Here is a 9,894-nt window from a genome sequence, read left to right on the forward strand (position 1 = left end):
GACATATCTTTAGAAGCCATTAGCAGACTACCACAGTGCCTTTTTCCATCCGTGCTCTACTTTAATTTTAAAAGTTTTAAAAAGTAAAATAATGAAAGATGCTTAGCGAACTGGAAATAGAAGAGAAATTCTTAACTTAAAAAGAAATGTATCTTCCAAAGAGCTATCGCAATTGTATTTAAAAATGAAGCTTTAGACAACCTTCCATTATCATTGTACTGCAGGTCCTATCCTCTTCAACAAGACAAGGAAAGTTAGAAGGAAATGACTAATATAATGATCAGAAAAAAGTAGGCAAAATGATCTATTTTCAGACAATATGATTATCTACATAGAAAATACAACAGACTCCAAAAAATATTAGAATCAGTAAGAGAGCCAAGGTAGCAGAATAGAAGATCAAAACACCAAAGTCAATAATGTGTCATGTAACACATCCATATCACAATATCTCCTAAACCTCTAAATTGTTTGAGTGACACAAGGCTTTGTCCTAAATGCTCTTCTCTTGTCTACCTACACCTTCCCTGAAAGATGGCCTCCATCACCGCTGACAATGTACACAGTTAAGTCTCCATCCATCCCTCTCCACTGAGGGGCGGGATCACAGATTCTATGGCTCCTTTGATATTGCTACTTAAATGTCTAAAAACTCCCTTTACATATCCAAACTGAAATTTTCATTTCTTCACTCTGATCTCCCAAATCCTCCCAGTCATCAGTAAATGGCACCCCACTATCTATCTAGTTGCTTAAGCAGAAACCTGGGAGTTACCCTAGATGTTTTCCACTCCCTCAATCCCCACATCTTACCCATCAAGAAGATCTATGTTACCTGTAAAACAAATCTTGAAACCTTCCACTTTTCTCTCTCCACCAGTCTTTCTTATCTAAACTAGTACAACACCTCCTGAATGGTCTCTCCATTCTTACTTCCCTTCAATCACAGCTATTGAACAGCTGGAGTGATCTTTTAAAAACACATCCAGGTAAGTCTTCCCCGTTTAAATCTGTCAGCAATTTCCCATTACTCATCGACTATAACCCAGCTTCTTCCCATGGCCTTCAAGGTCTCGCATAACATGGGTCTGTCCACCTCTCCAATGCCATTCTGTGCCACTCACGGTCCCTTCACCACTGTAACTCCTACCTTAACTGCCTCGTGTCAAATCTTAGGACACTCCAGGCTCGTGCCTGTGAACTTCCTGAACGTTTTTCTGGAATAAGTCTTCTCTTGGACTTTCATGTGTTTATAGCGCTTTCTTTATCCTTCTTGTCTGAATTTAAGTGCCACTTCCTCAGAAGACCTTCCTAAACCATTGATCTAAAACAGGTTTCCTCTCTATCTCTATATATGATAATATCTGATTTTTTAATGGCATTTATTACTCTCCACAATTTCTTTTTTTATGTCTTTCCTGCTGCCTCCACCCCCACTTGACCATGCGCTTCTCAAGCAAAGAACCACATCAGTTTTATTCACCCCTATGTTCCAGTGCCCAGAACCAGGCCTCACATATTACAGGAACCCAAGTAGCTGTTGAATAAATGTACGTATCTGAAACACTACCTATGACAAATATAAAATGTGTGCAAATATTCGTAATATACGGTTAAATTATAAAGGTATACAATAAAATAACACACAATAGGATGCACTATTATAAAAGTGTGTGAGGTCTTACAATTAAGTTCAAGAATTTGTTGCAACACTATTGCTAACATTTTTTGATACAAATTCATTATGAATACAAATTCATCTGTATTTCATTATGAATTTGTACCAACTGGACAAACAGTTAACCAAGTTCCTGATGTAACTCTTTCTGTACGTGGTGCCTGGTGGAGACTAGAAATGTAACTGATGCAGGTAATGATGGTATTGAAGAGGAGCATGCAAATTATATTCCACATAGTAATTTATATATCCCATGTAATAGCTTAGAAGTATACGGGCCGGTCTCCAGACTCTGAAATCACTCCGTAAGTGTATTTTCTATATTCCCTGATGTTGTTAGAAAGTGACATATTTATGAGCTATAATTTTAAAGTTCTCAGACCCCAGTAAAAAAACTGTTGGTTCTAACAAGGAAAGCTCTGTTCTGTGTTTTTACTTTAGTGGAGGTTGTTTAACCTTAGTGTTAGCTAGTGAGTTGTTCTAGTGAGATTCGTCAGGAAATTCTTATACATTGTACCTGTTATTGTATATATTGTTTATATACAAAGTAGTATATATAACATATTACATCATCTATTGTATTTGCTATGGGAGAATTTAGCTTTAAATAGTGAGTAGTCGATTTTATTTTGATTCACAGTTACATTCCTTTGTGGACAATAAACAGAGTTACAACTATAAAAAAATAGAACATAAACTTAATTAAAAGACAAATAAAATGTTCTGTTTTCACATTAACCAGAAAGAAAAACTGGTTTTAAATATATGTAGGAGTCACCCAGTTTCTAGACCTTTTCTTCATTAAGTCTTGGGGTGCTTCTATGCCAGTTTATGAATGGCTGACATCCTACTTTCCTTCTGGTATGGTATTTAATTCCTTACAGGAAAGAAAAGTTGATCTATGTGAATTCTTTCAACTTCAACTCTTTCAACTCTTTCAGTCTCTGCAACTGGGATTTCGTTGATGGGTCTACTTGATGTGGAAAAGCCTTGCTGCTTTACATTTGCAGATGTGACTTTCTTAACTTAAATCAGGTTTAGCAGAAAAATCTTTTCAAGATTATTTGCCTGAGAGCTCAGGTGTTGGGAAAGTATAAGGAATTTAAATTCCTCTTCTTGAATATTTAGTTAGTGTTACTCTTGATATTTTTTGTTGTAGGCTAATGTTCCCTAAGCTTATATCAATTTAATCTAATATGAAAGGCCTTTATTTTATCCCACAAAACTGTGTCTATGATTGCATCCTGTTGCTTAAACTCTTCTTCCCATATCGCACTGTTTGAGTCCCTAAGGATGAGCCTCAGCTCTGCTTTTATCTTTCAGTATTTTTATTATTTTCAAATGCAAAATGATTTATTCTTATAGAGCACTGGAATGTGAGTGTCTTCTCATGATGGTCAGAAGTAAGTCCTCTCTTTCTTAAATATAAAATTCCAACAAGAAGGAAAAAGGCATTTACTTGGGTGACTACACAGTTTTAAATGATCTGTCTAGTTAGCCATCCTTTAAGCACTATGTTAGAATCTTGACAGTGCTGGAATACATCACTGTGGTATTGCCGCAAGATTCTTACATAATATATTGCCACAAAGAAACTCCACACATTACAAGATCACAGTGATCCATCCAGAGAGTGACTTCTGACTACTAAGAATAAATCTCTTACAGCATGTTTGGCCATTTAATCCTGGATTTTGAAGGGAAAGAAAACCCTCAAACTTCTCCCTTTTTTGATTTGATATGCTAGAGCACCACTTAATGTGGCACTGAATGACAGTGTCTGGATCATGACTCTGTAACAAAGGACCCAGTGGGAATGCTTAGTTCTAAAGCAGGAGTAGGCAAATTATAGCCAAATTGAGTCCACTGCCTGTTTTTATGGGCTAGGAATCTTTTTTTTTTTTTAATGGTAGTAAACAAAGTCAAAATAATCATATTTGTGATATATTGGAACTATATGAAATTCAAATTTCAGTGATTATAAATAAATTTTTATTGGCACATGGCTATGTTCATTAATTTACATATTGTCTGTGGTTGCTTTCACTACAATGACAGGATTGAGTACTTGTGATAGAAGATCCTATGCCCACAAAGCCTAATGTATTCACTATCTGGCCCTTTGCAGAAAAATTTGCTGACCCTGCTCTAAAACCACAGACTTCCCTCTGCTGTGTTCCACAGCAGTTCTCAAAGTGCATTGATTAAAACCTCTATTGGGGAAAGTGAAAAAAACAATTAACTATCTCTGTGATGATTAGTGGTCTTTGGAATCTTGTTCATAAATCATTGTTTGTTAAAATAATTTCCTAACACATCTATAGCTTATTCCAAGACAGAAATGTCTAATGCATATTTACAACCATGTTTGTCTAATGTATATTTACAACCATGTTCAGTGACTTAACAATGAGGAATAAAAACAAAACTTCTATTTTTTGTGTGAATTATGATGTGTATAAAATAAGTCCTAAAACAAATCCAACACACCATTCACCTATCTTATCTATACTTAATTCTGTAATGTACTTGAAAATGCATACACATATATACATATAAAATAATGTGAAACATATAAAGTTTTCACGAAATAACAAGGCTTTACTACATTTCTCTACAGTCAGAGAGGATGGATTTGCAAAATTATTGCCTTTTGGTATAAGTGAAGAATGGGCAAGGTCTAATAAAATATAGAATTAAGTCAAGGACACAAACTGAGATGAGAAAAGCACATGAGAGAGATTAGAAAATAAGCAATGTGGTTGTTGGCTTTTGTAAATAATTTTTTAAAGCATCATGTGACAAGGATGCTATTCTCTAGACCGCATCCCATCCAAAATTCCTATCACATGTGTCAGGACAACAGAAGTATCCTACTCCAAAAGTCAGTACCTCAGAATACATTAGTGAGATGGAAAGCTTCATCCTGTGGCCAGTGGTGTAGCCCAACACTGTGTATGTTCCACCCATAATTGTGGTTTTGGATTTCTTCACTCCTCTTCACAATGGCTGACTTCAGACACCACTTCGAAGTTGTTCCTCCTCTAACATCAACTTCTAGCCTGGTTGTGAGGCTGACTGTGCACCAGAGCCCTCCCCATAGCTCCAGCCACACTCTGCTTGCTCCTAGAAAATGCTCACCAAATTCTACCTTTGCACACATAGGACACTCCCCTTTGGATAGACGCTGAGACTTCATCTCAAAGAAACTGGAGTGGTTGCCAGATCTCTTAAATGTATCTCCTGCTCATGCTTAAGAAATCACGGTGAATTCTGCAAATGTTCACCTATGATGGCCTTGGATACAGCCAGTACCTCTGACAATAGCAAATGTAGCATTTACAGGGACCAGAGTTAAGACATGAAGGCCAACAGGACTACCCTCCAGACATCTGCTTCTAAACTATTGACAACTATGGCTGCTTGGTCCTTGTCATGCTGCTTCTGCCTCAGCCATCCCTCACGTCTGCATCTCCGTAGGGTTCCCACTTTTATCTGCTCCAGCCCTTGTTTTCCCAGAATCCCTGGAAGTCATCAATCGAAAATGTAAGATTTGTCCATCATTCCTCTTTTATTTCTCTTTTATTCCATATATCCATTCTGAACAGGTCTGGTTACTAAATGCCTTTCCATGTTTAACATTTTTCTTTATTCTCACAACCACTACTTTAATTTGTCGTCTTGAAGCTGGACTATGCAATTGACTCATAAGTAGTTGTTCTAGTTCCTATAATCTGGTACCCATAGATTTATAAGGAGACCATGCATTGGCTTCAAAAATTCTAACTATACTTGCTGTTCTGAATGACTACAGGATTAGAGGTCTGAAATGTTAATTGTTCGTTGACATGTAAGTGCCTTAGGGCCTGCAGTTTGACTTTGGTTGACCGAAATGACATTGTATTGGAGCAGGACTGATAACGACTGATTTCTTTCTACCTCCTTTCTCCACAGTATTTATTCTCTTCAGGGCACTTATAACTTGCCCTAATAGAACATAACTTCATAAAAGGGGTGGCCAGGATTTTAGGTCTACTTCACTGCAGTAGGAAGAACTAAGTGGATGACTAGATTATTCGGTTAATTAATTGATATGAAAATTATGGGGCTGGAAGCTAGTAATGATTGGGCTAGATTTTAAAAGATATGTAACAATTTTGGCTTTTCTGCAACAGGTTTGCTGCTAGAACACAGGTGTCATGAAAACTACAGCTAAATCTAAGCCAAATGGGAAAGGAAAAGACTCATATCAACATTGTCATCATTGGACACGTAGATTCCAGCAAGTCTACCAATACTGGCCATCTGGTCTACAAACCATCAAAAATTTGAGAGGATGCTGCTGAGTTGGGAAAGCGCTCCTTCCGGTATGCCTGGGTCTTGAACAAACTAAAAGCTGAACGTGAGCGTGGGATCACCACTGATATCTCCCTGTGGAAATTCGAGACCAGCAAGTATTATATGACCATCACGGATGCCCCAGGACACAGAGACTTTATCAAAAACACAATTACGGGCACCTCTCAGTCTGACTGTGCTGTCCTGATTGTTGCTGCTGGGGTTGGTGAATGTGAAGCAGGTATCTCCAAGAATGGGCAGACCCGTGAGCATGCCCTTCTGGCTTACTCACTGGGTGTGAAACAGATAATTATTGGTGTGAACAAAATGGATTCCACTGAGCCGCCTTATAGCCAGAAGAGATACGAGGAAATCGTTAAGGAAGTCAGCACCTACATTAAGAAAATGGGCTACAACCCAGACACAGCAGCATTTGTGCTGATTTCTGGTTGGAATGGTGACAACATGCTGGAGCCAAGTGCTAACATGCCTTGGTTCAAGGGATGGAAAATCACCCGTAAAGCGGAACCACACTGCTTGAAGCTCTGCATTGCATCCTGCGACCAGCTTGTCCAGCTGACAAGCCTTTGCATCTGCCCCTCAAGGACATCTACAAAATTGGTGGTATTGGTCCTGTCCCTGTGGGCCAAGTGGAGACTGGTGTTCTCAGACCCGGCATGGTGGTCACCTTTGCTTCAGTCAACGTTATAACAGGAGTAAAGTCGGTTGAAATGCATCATGGGGCTCTGAATGAAGCTCTTCCTGAGGTTAATGTGGATTTGCTGGAAGATGGCCTGAAGTTTGTCAAGTCTGGTGATGCTGCCACCATTGACATGGTTCTTGGCCCACATGTGTTGAGAGCTTCTCTGACGACCCTCCGCTGGGCTGTTTCGCTGTTCGTGACATGAGACAGACAGTTGCTATCGGTATCAACAAAGCAGTGGACACGAAGGCAGCTGGAGCTGGCAAGGTCACCACGTCTGCCCAGAAAGCTCAGAAGGCTAAATGAGTATTATCCCCAATACCCTGTTTCCCCAAAAATAAGACTTAGCCATACAATCAGCTCTAATGCGTCTTTTGGAGCAAAAATGAATATAAGACCCAGTATTATATTGTATTGTATTGTATTATATTATATTATATTATATTATATTATATTATATTATATTATATTATAGACCCGGTCTTATATTATAGTAAAATAAGACTGGGTCTTATATTCATTTTTGCTCCAAAAGACGCATTACAGCTTACTGTCCAGCTAGGTCTTATTTTGGGGGAAACACAGTACGTGCCACCTCAGTCTTAATCAGTTGAGGAAGAATGGTCTCAGAACTATTTGTCTTAATTGGCTATTTAAGTTTACTAATACAAGACTGGTTAATGATTACAATGCATTGTAAAACCTTTAGAAGGAAAGAATGTTTTGAAGACCATTTGGGGGGGTTTCCTGTGTGGCAGATTTTAAGTTATTACTTTTTTAAATCAATACCTTTTAGTGGAAACAACCTGACCAAAACTCTGTCACAGAACTTTGAGACCCATTAAAACAAAGTTTAATGAGAAACGTGTGGTCAATACTGTAACTTCCTATAGTACTGCTTGAGTAAGAGACTTAAAAAAAGAGTTTCCCATAACCTATTTCTGGTTTTACATTGCTGAAACTTTAGAATTTGATAATTCTAGTTAACGTTTCTTTCTGGATGGGAACTTTGGTTTTTTTTCACCTTGTATTAAGGGGAGGAATCACCTGTTTACATAGTAAAAAGCTATGAGGGTGTGGGTCTGTGGTGCAACATCTCATAGGTTAGGTTAGGACAGATAAGCAAAGAGTAACTTTGTTGATGTATAAACTAGTTTACAAAGGCCAAATTCTGTAATGTTAAAGCCCACGTGTTGCATATAAAATTTTGTGTAGTTACATCAATATTGAGTAAATTTTTCGGTATTGCAAATTTTAGTTTTCCAGTTATTGGAATGTGAATTCTCACATTTACAAATATTGGGGGTAGATCAAAGAACCTAAAATGAGGTTTAAATAGTATTGAGCTCTGTCTTGCTACAGTTAACTATATGCAGATTCTAAGAAAATAAATGATACTGGAATTTGAAAAAAAAAAAGATATGTAACAATTTTGGCATCTGTTTATCTGTTGACATGCATATGGGTGAGTTTTAAAATCCATGGTTTTTTATGATTGACAGGTGATGTATGATTTGTAAATGCTTGAGTTTGGTTTGTTGGTGTTAAATGCTCTGATTTGGGGGATGAAATGATACATGGCACGGTTGATGTGTTAAGGCTTGTTAATGATGAGAAGAAGTACGTAAATATCAGAAAGGATAACAAGCAATGCCAATGACATAGAAATGAGGGAAAAGTAAATTCCCAGGGGTGATGTAAAAGGTAAAGGAGATATGTATTTATTGTCATGTTCACTAGAAAAAATATCAAACCTGTGAATTTACTGATATTTTTGTTGAAGCAAAGACTTAGTAAAAAGGAAAGAGGTGTGATTTAAAATAATATATTATGAAAACTATAGTGAGAAGTAATTAAAATGGCTGTAGGTGAATAACCAGAGTCTGGTTTAGAGGTTCAGATTAACTCCTAATTCCTATGCCCAACCGTGAGACCAAGGCAAATTAGATGCCTCTATAAAATAGTTATTGTTGTTGAAGTTCACATATTTCTTATAAACATTAAATAAGACCATATTCAAACATGAAAGTGATTTGTAAACCATAAGACTCTATAGAACGAAATTGTATTATGAAGTATGGTTAAAAAATAGATTGGTCATACTTTAATCTTTGATGTGCTGTGGACTCTTCAAATTTTACACTAGTGTAAATGTAAACAGAAACAGAAGAGGTTGGAAAATGCAGGGCTTATGAGCAGGGGCCTTACAGTTTAAAACTAATTCGATATTGTATTCTGACTGAATCATTTAATATCCCTTAGCCTTAGCAATCTCATCTGGAAAATAGGTAAAATTTTAGCACCTACCTCATAAGAATATTTCTGAGAATTAAGCAACACATATACAACCTTTGACACATACATACACTAAATATAAAAGCAATTATAGACATTATTAAATAGGACAAGTTGAACTAGAATTAGTCACAACATGCCTTCCAAATTTCTAATAATTTTGGCAGATTAAATGAAAAGTAGGAAATACATGGAGAACTCTGGCACAAAGCAGTTGTAGAAATTCTGCCCATAAAAAATGTCTTAAAGTAAGCAAACATTCCTAACAAGAGTTCTTCTTTTTTTTTTTTTTTGAAACTGACAGAAAAAAAAAAGACTCTGGGTAACAATCCTGGGAAAATAAGGAATATAACATATCACAGTCATCTTTCTGTGGCTCATCCTAGAAAGAGCCCGAGAGTCCAGACCTTGGTCAGAAATTGACTAAGGAATACAAAACCATGAGACTGGTTGCCAAAGAGCTTTGGAAGAAAAACAGTGGGTACCAAGAACCCACAGATAGGTCATATTTCCAAAGAGAGCTTCCAAGTTTGGACATCACATGTGAATTTTGACAAAGAAAGCCATGTCAGATCTGCAGAGCTAAAGACCATGTTCATATCACATATGCTTCTAGAATTACTTGTAATTCTGAGTCCTTGATTGTATAATTCTACCTTGGTCACTGACTTACTTCTTACTAACTATAAATCACTTGGCTGCTTAGCCCCTGGATATGGGACGTTCCCAATATTTGGCTAAGTCAGGCAGCCATAGCTTTGTGGTTACAGTTCAGGCTGTAGTGAGTGCCAGGCTGCTTGGGTTTGAATCAACTTCTCTACTTACAAGCTTCAGTGACTTGGGCTGAGTCGCTTATCTTTATGTGTCTCACCTGGAAAAT

General features: G+C 37.3%; 1 pseudogene; it reads left to right on the forward strand.

The window, feature by feature from the left end:
• Positions 1-5,905: 5,905 nt before the first annotated feature.
• LOC109456493 (elongation factor 1-alpha 1) lies at positions 5,906-6,961 on the forward strand (annotated as a pseudogene).
• Positions 6,962-9,894: the final 2,933 nt, after the last annotated feature.

The sequence above is a fragment of the Rhinolophus sinicus genome, linkage group LG01 (genome assembly GCF_036562045.2).
Source record: "Rhinolophus sinicus isolate RSC01 linkage group LG01, ASM3656204v1, whole genome shotgun sequence".
NCBI lineage: Eukaryota > Metazoa > Chordata > Mammalia > Chiroptera > Rhinolophidae > Rhinolophus > Rhinolophus sinicus.